At 33.9% G+C, this 12,689-nt stretch overlaps 1 protein-coding gene and 1 non-coding gene across 3 annotated transcripts in view; both read right to left on the bottom strand.

The window, feature by feature from the left end:
* The window catches only part of LOC145291508 (uncharacterized), a 783,169-nt gene that overhangs the window by 508,223 nt on the left and 262,257 nt on the right, over positions 1–12,689 (bottom strand). The gene's annotated exons all lie outside the window — the stretch shown is intronic.
* LOC145242565 (U2 spliceosomal RNA) lies at positions 9,417–9,612 on the bottom strand. The gene has a single exon (XR_013862767.1). It is a non-coding gene; the product is annotated as a U2 spliceosomal RNA (small nuclear RNA).

The raw sequence follows: 12,689 nt of genomic DNA on the forward strand, positions 1-12,689 counted from the left end.
TAAAAAAAAAAAAAAAAAAACTCTCGAAGAAAATATCTGACAAAAATCACTCGGCAACCTAATACACAACTTACAAACTGAAACGTGAAAAAAAAAAAATGCTCTGGAGACCGAGAAAAATCAACAGAAAAATAAATAAAGAAAACTGTCCTATTTAATCAAATGTGCGTTGATAACCATACGTCTTCGAGGGGCTGTTTGGTGATCTTCCGCTATTCAAGGAAACGCGTGTAAAGCGTACTATAATACGAGGACGGATTTAAGCACCAACGCAAAAAAAAAAAAAAAAAAAAAAAAAAAAAAAGGCGAAAGAAACATTTTGATAAATAATTTCAAGGAAGCTTTAAGATAAGACTACGAGACTGATAGATAATCAGACAAGATAGATACAATTAACTTATCCAAATTACAAATGAATCTCCTTAATCGTGGATACGTTCGATAGACGTGAAAGCAGGTAAATCACTGCAAGCCACAGATTGTTGAAGAGAGGCGGAGGGGGGGGGGGTAATTGTACTAACACAGCCCGTGGGACGAGGCGGGAGAACACAGAATTATTTCCTTGTTTTCTTTTTTTCTTTTCGGGCTTTTCTTTCGGCGCAATCAAATATAAGCCGCTAAACCCTCGGGTCAATAATTCAAAGAGAGCAAGCAAGATAGAGGGACCTTTCCCCCATATCAAACCCACTCAACCACCGCTAAAGTATGTTATGGTTTGAAGCATTTTGCCTTCGTCGGATATTTTCTGAAAAACAGAGTGACCTGCTGCCACAAGGGACAAAATGGTTGCGGCTGGGAAAACGTTAGATTAATAATGCCATGTTGATGTGATAATGGTGGACTAAAAAAAAAAAAATCGGGTAGAAAAATATATTATGGCAAATTCATTATGTCAACAGTGAAAGTTCTAGGTTACTTGCAAGTCTACATATATTATATCTAATATATAAAATTAAGTCGGTTGGATTTTCCAAGTTAAACCTTAAATAGAATTATAGCCGACAAATCGATGTTTACTTCTTCCTTCTTATCTTTGCAGTATACTCCTTACAATACAAAAAAAATTACTTAGCTTTTAGTGATGCGACGATTCCAATATCTTTACCGATTCTGTTCTCAATTACCGATTCTATTCTCAATTCCCGATTCCGATACAATTACCGAAATCGATTCATATAAGATTTCTAACTATTTAGCTATAGAGTTGTTATTTCATTTTAATTTTCTGGTTACTGTAAAACCCCATGTAATATGTGCATATATTTTCAGAAATGTAATAATACCCTTGTGATGGGGTAATCTATGAATCTTAGTTTTTGTATAGTTTAATACCAGTAAACATTTATCATTTAAACATTAGTACTATCACGTTTCTGAATTTTTGAGATGAGGATTGGTTATTCGTATTATTTTGATTCATCGGACTACTGTTCTCATCTTGAGTGTGATTTTCACAACGTTTCGGTCGATATAACCTCCAACATTCTTCAGGTGTATCTTGTCGAACTTGGGAATGTTTCTCTTGGAATCAGGAATTTAGTTCTATCAATAATAAATTGAATTAAAAAAAAAGAAATTAAAAGAATCGTTTTGGCATCGGAAAAAAGACTAATTTTTTCGATTCCGATACACCAAAACGTTCCGATATATCCGACTCTGATTAAACATCCCAATACTATTAGCTTAAGATTCTTTCAGAAAATAGTTCTTTTAACTCAGAAGTTTGTTAGACTGTGGGGTAGCACATTTTTCGTTTACAACGTAAACGCAACTAGCCATTTATAAATTTGATAATAATACATTTCTACGGATCTCTGCTTGTGTCCGATGTCAGATAAATAATTATGTTTTTAAAACAAATATTAACTTATTTATTTCTTTAAATTACTTCATATCACTATAGTACGTAAACTAATTTTCCTTATCACATATATTTATAATGTTGCTTCTATTACATGCCCCAAGCACACTAATGCATTTTTTTTTTTCAAGGAGAAAAAGAGTATATTATTATTCATGACGTACGAATTATTTAGATAATTAATTCTTCCAAAAATACTTTGTAAATGAATGCCGTTTGTCTGTTTCATTGTCGGAAATGATAAAAGTTGCATATAGGTATTTTTTGTTCCCTTTTCATTTTGACATATGACATTTCGCTTATTGACTACAAATGAATAATATTTTAAACCTGTCTAACTAAAAAGTCGCCATGTTGCATTCTAATTTACAAAAAAAAAAAAAAGAAAAAGAAAAAAAGCGTCATGCTTACTTTTTACCAATATCAACGTTTGTATTGTTCGATTTTTGTAAGAAAATAAATATAAAAATTATAAACCGACTTCTTTAAAAGTTACATAAAGATTATTTTCTGTTTTTAAATTATAAACTTATCTCTCAGAAACACCTTTGTGAGAACACGAATAATCATGAACGTCTTATGCTAAATTAAATTGTTAGGAGATTATTTGTTCTAAATTTTACGTTTTTATGCCTAAAAGTAGTTCGTGCACACACATATAGACAGGCATACACACATCTCTTCTGACAACATGGATGCATGTTTGCATATATATTTGCACATAGCGGCACAAAAATATGTAGATGCATGGATGTTTAGTGGACCATTTCGAAAGAATCGAAGTGATGCTTTCATTGGACAATAATTGGAAAGAAAACTTATTCCGTTAGCCATAATTACATTTGCATATATGCAAGCATATATAGGTATATATATATGATAAGCCTTGTAATTCCTGACAGATATATCTACCTCACTCAATCAAATCATGTCGCAATACCAGTTCATATGCACACACACACACACACACACACACACACACACACACACACACACACACATCTGAACACACATATTTGACCTCTTTAATAAATTTGCATATTTAATATCATATTCATAGATATTCTATCCAACTAAATTCCACAACACCCTCTCTCACTCTCTCTCTCTCATATATATATATATATATATATATATATATATATATATATATAAAGTATTATAAAACATTGTTGGGCGAAGATTTTAGTCACATACTATTTAAAATATGCCTAATATCCTAATTTGTTACGATTTTCCTGTAATTAGACCACATTTTGAATTCATGGAAACATCTTCGTTTATAAAAATTAAACGGAAAATAACTCTCATAGATTAAATAAATAAACTTACATTCATTTTTAAAGGCAACTGAGTCGATAATAATTGAAAGTACATTAAATTAGATATAAATTAAATTAAAAATAAATAACTCAACTTCATATGATATATCTAAATAGTACAGTTAAAACTATTCTATTACAATAAACCGTTAATAATATGGAACCTATTATTAAAACGCATTTCTTTAATGTAATATGCAAATTAGATAACTTCTCAACTGTAGATTTCCTTTGAATAAATATATAAAATCATGCTGGAATAAAAGTACATAAAATTCCGTTTTCAGTATAAAAATTAATTTGAGAAACACTGTATTTTTTGTACATAATTAAATTGTAAATAACCCAACAAGAATACGACTTTATTATATTATATATATATTTTTTGTGTTGATATTCATAGTGAAAACCCTTTTTTCCTTTTCTTTAAAACTAGCCTGGGTATTTGGAGGTGTATGTTGAGCAAAAAAAAAAAAAAAAAAAAAAAAAAAAAAAGTGGTAGTAGGCAGGCAGGCTCGAAACCGTACCGTGAAGGAGGAAAAGAACGTGAAAAAAAAAAACAACATAACGTCTTTGCTGTTGTGTCCATCGCCAAACCGGAAGTGTCGAAGGTTTAAATTAAGGCTAGTCAATTGAAAAGAGGGGATGACTTTTGAAAATATCGGCGAAAAAAGCGACCCCTCCCTGTAGAAAAGTGCCCAGTTGAGGGTAAAGGAATTAATGTTTTAGGCAATTTTTTGATATATGTCATCCGAAGGTTTGAGCTTCAAAACGATACCAATCTCGTGAAAATCCGTCGCCTCTGTTGAAAGTTTTAGGCAAACATACAAACATACATAGATACATTTACACAGACAGGTGAGATTTACATTAGAGATGAAAATACAACTTTGTTATATATGGGTCGTGGAATTGCATTCATCTGCAAAAGATCCAGCTAATTTGCATATTCTTTTAGATATTCATTTTAATTAATTCCCTATTAGTTTTTTCAGTTTTCTTATGAGATGATCATCTTTATTGTACTATTATGTATAATTATATTCATGCAGATATTCTACATGATTTATACTTGCATAATATTTGCATAAAAAGGTTATTGTAAAATCAAACCTCTTTCTATATATATATTTATATATGCGTATATATAGTTGTTTAAATAATTTTGCCTACTCCTTTGTCAGTTTTTGGTCTACAGACATGATTCGAACCCATGCAAAACTTTATATTTGGTTTCAAAAGTGTGAAAATTAAAGAAATGAAATTTGCCAGGTGAAGGTCAAATGACAGCACTACGAATATGCATACGTAATGTAATATTTATTACTTCATGTTTTAATTTTTAGCCTTGCAGAAAACATGTCTTCATAGGTCAGGCATTAACGTCAAAGGAAAAAGTAAATCATAAGCTAAACATTTTAGTTTCGATCCTTAGTGGTGGGGCATGAGTCTATTTTTTTTAAAACTTTTTAAATCATTATATATTGGGTCCAATATAATATAATAATAAATACGAAGTCTGCATTAATCAAAATATAATATTTAAGTGTATTTTACGATCAGGCTATGCCGGGCGGCCTGCTAGTATATATATATATATATATATATATATATATATATATATGTATACATACACGCAATTTGAAGATACCCATCCCTACCCCGCATATTTCTAGCTGTATTGAAGAACCATAACAGAGAGAAACGTCTGTCTGTGGAAAAAATAAATTTTCTTTCAGCCCTTGTTGGTTAAACTCTCTGTAACGCAAATAACTTGTACCTACAGAATAAAATACATAGCTTTTCATAAAAGAATAGAGCTCTCAGGTAGTCCTGTAATTTCATTTAATATTTTTTTTTTTACAAGGGAGTCACTGCTTATCAAAGCCCGATGGCAACTCGAGAATAAGGATTAATAAAAGCCAGATGATTGGTGAGACAACACCGTAATGATTGATGGTGGTGAAAATTGGGAAGAATTTGATTATTTAAGGAGACTGCTCAACAAAAACTTGTTTACATTTAGATTTGAAAACGACTATGTTGTAGCCAGCTGAAAAGCAGTCCCACAGTATAGTTCCACAGCCGGGCAGTTCTAGGAAAGAAACTTTGTTCATGGAATTTACGTTTAGTTTTAGGCACGTATAGTGGTTGTTGGTAGATGAGTGTTTGCTGTGAATGTTTTGTAAGGTATGAATCATAGATTAAAGCAATAAAATTTCTACCTTACATGTAGCATTGGCTGATGGTTCAGTAACTAGGGCGTTTGAATGCAGAAAATGCATCTATCCAATTACAGCCAAACTGAAGAGGTGTGTTACAGCAAAACAGCTGTCTGTGAATAATCTATATATATATATATATATATATATATATATATACAGTGGCGCCAAAAAAAAGTCCGCACTCGTCATTTAAAAAAAAGCCCAGATTTAAGCTAAATGGAATGTAACTGTTTAAACAACATATACCTCATTTAATTCGCCTTTTATCTCTCTATAATTTTACTTTTTCATATTTGACTTTTAATTGAAGTATCCTAGTGTTCATGTAAATTTAAAAAAATAAATTCAAATCGAGAAGGATAAAAAAGAAACTCTGCAGCAACAAATAAGCTTAAAACCACTTTAAAATATCCACCTTTTAGGCCAGAAGCATCCCTAATCGTAATTGTTATTGTTCCAGGTTATACTACATAACATATGCCTCGACTTTCTCTTAGTGATCGTCAGGAACTCATTAATCTCCACCTTTCTGGTTTATCCAATCGAGAAATTGGCTGCAGATTGAAATGTGATGAGAAAACGGTATGAATGACTGCAAAAACACCAAAACACCGTCAGTGTTCATGATGCCCCTAAATCTGGTTGTCCTAGAGTTACTTCTTACAGGAAAGATAATGCTATTAAGATTCACAGTCTCAGAAACGGATTTGAAACGGCTCCCCAAATCCAACAACAGTGTAATCTTGTTAAAAAGTGCTCTCTTTCTACTGTTAAGAAAAGATTGAAGGAATTTGATTTGGAGGCTGTGTTGCAAGACGCAAGCTACTGATTTCTGTAAAGAACAGAAAATACCGTCTGGACTTCGTTAGATGCAATGAAAATCATGACTCTTCATATTGGTCGAAAGTGATTTTTAGCAACAAAGACAAGTTCAATAGGCGAGGCAGTGATGGTAGGCAGTATGTCAGTCGAAGGAAGGACAGAAAATTTAATTCTAGGTGCACAGTTTTAACGCTGCATGGTGGGTGGTGAAAATTCAGTTTTGGTGTGGGGCGTTATTAGTGCCAATGGTCCAGGTCCGGAATTTAGATGATAATCCCATCTTCATGCAGGATAATACTCCCATTCACACGGCTGGCAATGTAAAGAGTTTCCTTGAAGAGCATGATATTTCGTGTTTGGATTGGCTTGAATAATCTTTAGACCTCAATCCTATCGAAAACGTGGGCCATTGCATCAAGCAACAGCCACGCAATGATAACATTCCAAATCTGGAAGAACTTAGGGCAAAAATTAAAGAGAAGTGGGATGCCCTTTCACTTTGCTGCAGACTAATTAAAGGAATGCCTAAAATATTGCAGGCTGTCAAATTGCAGAAGCGCTATGCTACTAAATATTAACTAGTTCATTGGGTTCCTGTTGTATAAAAGTACATTTAAATAACAATTTTCCATTGTGCAATTTTTTTTTTGCCTTCTCGATTTGAAGTTATTCTTTTTAATTGACGTGAATACTAGGATACTTCAATTAAAAGGCAAATATGAACAGGTAAAATTATAGAAGAATAAAAGGCGAATCAGATGAGGTGTAGTTTGTTTAAACAGTTACTTTCAATTTAGCTTAAATTTGCGGTTTTTGAAAAAATGACAAGTGCGGACTTTCTTTTTGGCGACACACACTCTCTCTCTCTCATATATATATATATATATATATATATATATATATATATATATATATATATATATATATATATATAGTGTGTGTGTGTGTATTTGTAAAATATGACCTTTGGGTTACCCATTAAGCTTGGGCTAAATTATTAAAATCAGGGAAAAATGAGTTTGCAAAAACAGTTAAATATATAACAAAAAAAATAAGACAATCCAAAATCAGTCTCTATTTGTTCGCAATATCACTCTCTTTCCTCACAACTACATATTCCCTTTTGTTTATAATGGATTATTTCAGTCTTTCTATTTTTCTTTTGTTGCTATCTTTGACTGCTAATAAAGAATGAGAAAGAGAGACGGAAGTGAGTGTCATAGATGACGAAAATAATAGACACACAAAGAGGATGAATGTGATAGAAAGCTCATAAGAGATCGATCACTCGATAAGTTAAATACAAATTACAGCTAATTAGAAAAATTTAAATATTGCTTTTTTTTTCAAATACAATCTTAAAACTGACGAATATGTTAGCATATCTTTTATGTGAGTAAAATATATAAGGAAAAAAAAAAACGCCTAATGGAAACCAAAGTTGATAATTCAGATTTAGTATAATAATATAAATGTTCAACAAGTTGCAGACTCTACTCCTTTCAACTATTGTTTTTTGTTCTTATCTTCCTAGTGGCAGGATTCACCATCTTTGATGTAGCGCACAGCGCACACATGGTTTACTCTGGGGGAGGGATAAAATAATGATTGCAAAAGATTGAGGGTTAGAAATGTTTATTTCCTCTGAGTTCAGAAACCTTAGCATGTGGATCGAGGGTGGTCGATCCCTAACATCCATATTCCCATACCCACACCTACAATCGATGTGGAGACGGAAAGGGAGGAGATTTACCCTTTTCACACATCTGGTCTCCGATTTCGTAGCAGCAAAAGGGCACGGCTCCATTTCCCTATACATAACTGTGACGTCACGCATGTTCTTGTCAAGTCTTATCCTTTCCCTTGCGTTCTTATAAAGGGACACTATGCATTTCTTACATTAATATATATGTTTGTTGATCCAATTTTGGGAGAAACAACGGAGTTAGGGTTGATGTTTTTGTATAGATTGACAAGAAAGAAAATGAGAACCGTTTCGAAACTAGATTGTCTCTTCCTCTACTTGATCTTTTATCACAATGCACGCACACACACACACACACACACACACACACACACACACTACCGCCGTCATCACCAGGTATTAATCTGACTCAATGGTTACAAATCTTTGTCTGGAAAAACTTCAAAGCTGCACCCAATAGGGGCAAAGGAAAAAGGAAAATCCTTTTCTAATGACAATAGTTTATGAATAAAGCGGTTAATTAAGGTTTTTCTTTGCATATTTATTTCTTGGCCCATGGAGATGGGAAGCAAAACAAGGAACTTTCTAGAATTGGAACCCCATGCGCACTTGAAGTAGAAGACGGAACATGGTCTACCACAAAACCTCATTATGTACCTTCTATCTAACCGCAGTTCTTTATTTTTTATATTATTTTTTTTAACCCTTTTTCAACCCCAACAAGACATATTTCCACTTGGACGTAGGATCATGTCTAACACAGGATTGTGAGGGGTTAATTAGCAAGATGTTTGGCCACAAGTACATTTAAATTTATGCAGGTTAGTACAATCGGGGAAACAGTAAACAGAGAGAGAGAATTTCAACATCTAGCAGTTTGAGGAAGAAACTATTTGTGTGGAAGGCTTTCCGGCATCTAGGGATCTCAATAGTGACAGGGGGGGATTTTGCTGCTTATCGGGTTGGTCAGACGTATGTGTGTGGAGGGGGGAATAAGTTATGTGAGTTCATCAGAGCACGTTTCATTAAAATATTTGTAAAACCATGACAGAGATGCAATATTGCAGTGATGGGACAGGAGTTGGTGCTTGGTTGATAGTGTGATACCTAATAGATTTGAGACTTTTTTGGACCCTGTCTAAAAGGAGAGGCTTTACTCCGGTAATTTCTCTTTAATTTAGTGGGGAGGTACTGCATGAGAGTCAGTATACCATAATGTTCAGTAATTATATGACTATTGGTGTACAACTGTCAAAAATGACAAAAGAAAAAACAACTTATACTTTGCTAGTATTCCCATGTTCTATTTATCTAGACATATTACTAAAATATTCATATGCAACTAGCGAGACCTGTGGAAATTCCATAGTGGCATGTTTCATATATAATATAAATATATAGCTGTTGGGTATTCTGTGGACATTCAGCATGAATGGAGACCCCGCGATATTATTGTAGGTCTTTTGTTAAAACGGTGAAAGTATTTATCTATGTAATCTGGTTAATGTAGTGCCAGAATATATCTGGTTATTATGGTTTATCTCCAATATCCTTATAGAAGTCTATAACATATTTCCATTGTATGGACGTCCAGCGTGAACAGAAGTATATCATTATACCATCTTTAGACAGAACAGATACTACACTTGGATCCTAGTCAGAAGACCAAGAATGTATATTTTAGTTTCACATACAGCCCAAAAGCAACATCATTTTTTTAAGTAAAAATTTTTTTTTATATTGCGTCTTCGGTGGTTTATTAAAAAGAAGGATAGAAGATGATAAAATACTACAAAAATTAAATTAGCGTATCTATATACTAATTTAATGCTCGTAGCATATTATCACCTTCTATTCTCCTTTTTAATAAGTAGGATCTCCCGATCAAATAATGTATAACCTGGAAACTGTAATACACATATGTACATACATAAAGGTATTGCGGTATTAATATATAGGTCATAGAACTATATCAATGCTGTATGTGGAAGAACGGTAAGGCTTTCCTACAAAAACTAACGCTGTCAAAATTGGATTGCAGCTGACAATCGCAAAATAGAGGTTATCTTTTACATTTCTTCTATCATTCTCAATTCTTCTTCTTTGCATGTCTTTGAAGCATGTCATAGAAGAGTTACTCAATTTTTAATGCAGTCCTTTGTATCATTGTTGTATTCTACAAAATCTTTCACCCTGCACCGGTTGGGCAGTAGAGACAAAGCAGTGCTGCATCGTATGGTCCTCCTCTCCACATTAACACGTTGTTAAGTCAATTTTGTAGCCCCATCTGGTCATAGCAACTTTTGATCCCCCCCTCTCCCCTCATTCTTGTTCTCAGGTTGTTGAGGATTTTTTACTGGAATCAGGATGCTTCTGGTCCGGGAGGAAGGACCTCAGAAAGGGAGATTGCCATGCCAGTGGGGAAGAGGGGTATTCTCTATCCGTCTGATCATTCACAATGCACATGTATAAAAAGAAAACAGTTATTTATACACTTTTACAACTTAAAAGACTCATTCATTGCTTCAAGCGCTTGATTGATTGTTGTTAGAGAATAAGAACAGGTGTCCAAAAAAAAATGCCTCTATTCTAGTAGGTCTCCTACTGTCTACCAAGCTTGAATCTCTGCTCCATTACTGCAATCTTTCATCCCCGTGCTTGTTTTACAAGTACTTCCACAAAATGAACTTACTGCACTCCTACCCTCTCAAAGTAAATGCCCCTGACAACCCTGACTAACAGCAAATTCCCACTCCTTCTTTTTAGAGATTCACAGATGTATGAAAACTTTCAACTCTCATAGCTTGTTTCCTTTGGAATTCCCTCACTGTTCCTTGTGTATTATTTCCATAACTGTACTAACATGGAGAAAAATAAATATAATATTAACAGACGTCTTGTTGCACAACTCTCCACTTAGAAGATCCTTTATACATCTGGAACCTAACTACAGTAGTCTCTTATGTTTCACTAGCAGTACACTTTGTTCAAGATAAATAAGATTAAAAAAAAAGCTATTCTGTAGATATGTACATTCAATCTGAGTATTTAGAGATAAAGATTTTATTTCAAACGTAAGCAGGGCAGACGGACAGAGCTTCTTATAGAAATGCGTGGTTGCATTTTAAAAACACTACTTGAAACTTAAGCATGACAGACTGGCTAAAATATCATTTCAAGCTTAATCATTACAGAATGACTTCTGGAAATAGCTTATTATAGACATGCTTTGACACATTTCAAAACTGTTTTTTTTATTTATTTATTATTTTCCTATTTTTCAACTAGACTGGTTACCACTTTGAAGATAAGAGTCAATGACAAGAAATGATTGTTGGTTTAGGAATAAAGAACTTTATAAGAGAATTGAAAATGATTCATGTAATCGACCCAGTTTGAATGCATGTGACTATTTTTATACCAGTTATTATTATTAATGATAGTAATAATAATTTGGAGAGGCATACTGCCACTCAAATTCCAGTGGAGACCAATGGTCACTGCCAACGAGAAATCAATGCTAAACGGCTGTGGCAATAACGCAATTTCATTTGTGGAGGTTGTCGAAAGAGGGGGAGAGTATTGGAAATCTGGGGAGATTTATTGTTACTCAAACTCCAGGGAATAACATGGGTTGTTCTCAAAGAGAAATCTTTGATGATGGCCCATTTAAAAAACTCCTAGTGGGTAATAATATAAATAATAATGAAAGAAGAAGAAGAAAGTCAATATAATACCAATAATTGTAGCAGTAGAAACAGTCTTGAAAACGTGGAAAAAAGACTAAGAGAAATTAGAATCAAGGAGAAGACCGAGACGATACAATGAACACTTATGATGAAAATAGTTTAAATCTTTAAAAAAAAAAACACTCAAATGCAAAATCTAACGCATGTAAAACCGGAAACGATAAGCAGATTTATAGAAAATGTAGTAGAACTAAAACAGAATGAAAGAAACACTAGATGAACTCCAGTGAACTAAACCTACCAAAAATCTTATGAACTGTGCCCTCCCATCCCTCCAAAGGCATAGCCCTCTCTTGATACCACATAAAATAGTCATGAAGGGCCAAGGAGGATGGAAGGATAGAAGACGAAAAGCACTAACCAGACCTTCACGGGATGAGTGTGAAGAGTACTTGGAGGCTTATTGCCACTCAAATTCCAGTGAATACCAAAGATCGTTGCTAGCAAGAAATCAATGGTAAGTGGTTGTGGTGATAACGATAAAGATATGTGCAAAAGTTATCAAGAGAGGTGGAAAGTACTGAAAATCTGTGAAGATTGGTTCTCAACTAGATTTCAGGGAACACCACCAGGTAATCTCTGCTGATGCCCTGTGTGAGAACTCCAAGTAAGTAATAATACGACTATTTCATTGTTGTAAGTGCTTGATTCACGGTTATCGGAGTGAGGTGGGGTTGAATTCTACCAGTTTAAACGAAAGATATTTAAAAACTGTTTAATCTGGTATAATGCGTCTTGCTTGCGGAACGGACGCTCCAGGAAAAGAATCTAAACCCACTTTGCTAACGGCCACTACCTAAGGAGAGAGAGGGTGGTGTATCTCTTTGTAAGAGCCGAAGAAGTGATAAGTAGTAATAGACGGAGGTGGGGGGGTGTGCAGTGAGAGTTGAAAAGGAAAAGTTACTTGTGAAGAGAGACAAATATTGTACTGCTATAAAACCAGAGGCAAGCTGGCCTGGGTTGCGTTGGTAGATTGTTTGGAGGCGACCAGTAGTTACAATGGTC

This window comes from Euprymna scolopes, chromosome 2 (genome assembly GCF_053919585.1).
Source record: "Euprymna scolopes isolate OS-2025 chromosome 2, ASM5391958v1, whole genome shotgun sequence".
Classification (NCBI taxonomy): domain Eukaryota; kingdom Metazoa; phylum Mollusca; class Cephalopoda; order Sepiida; family Sepiolidae; genus Euprymna; species Euprymna scolopes.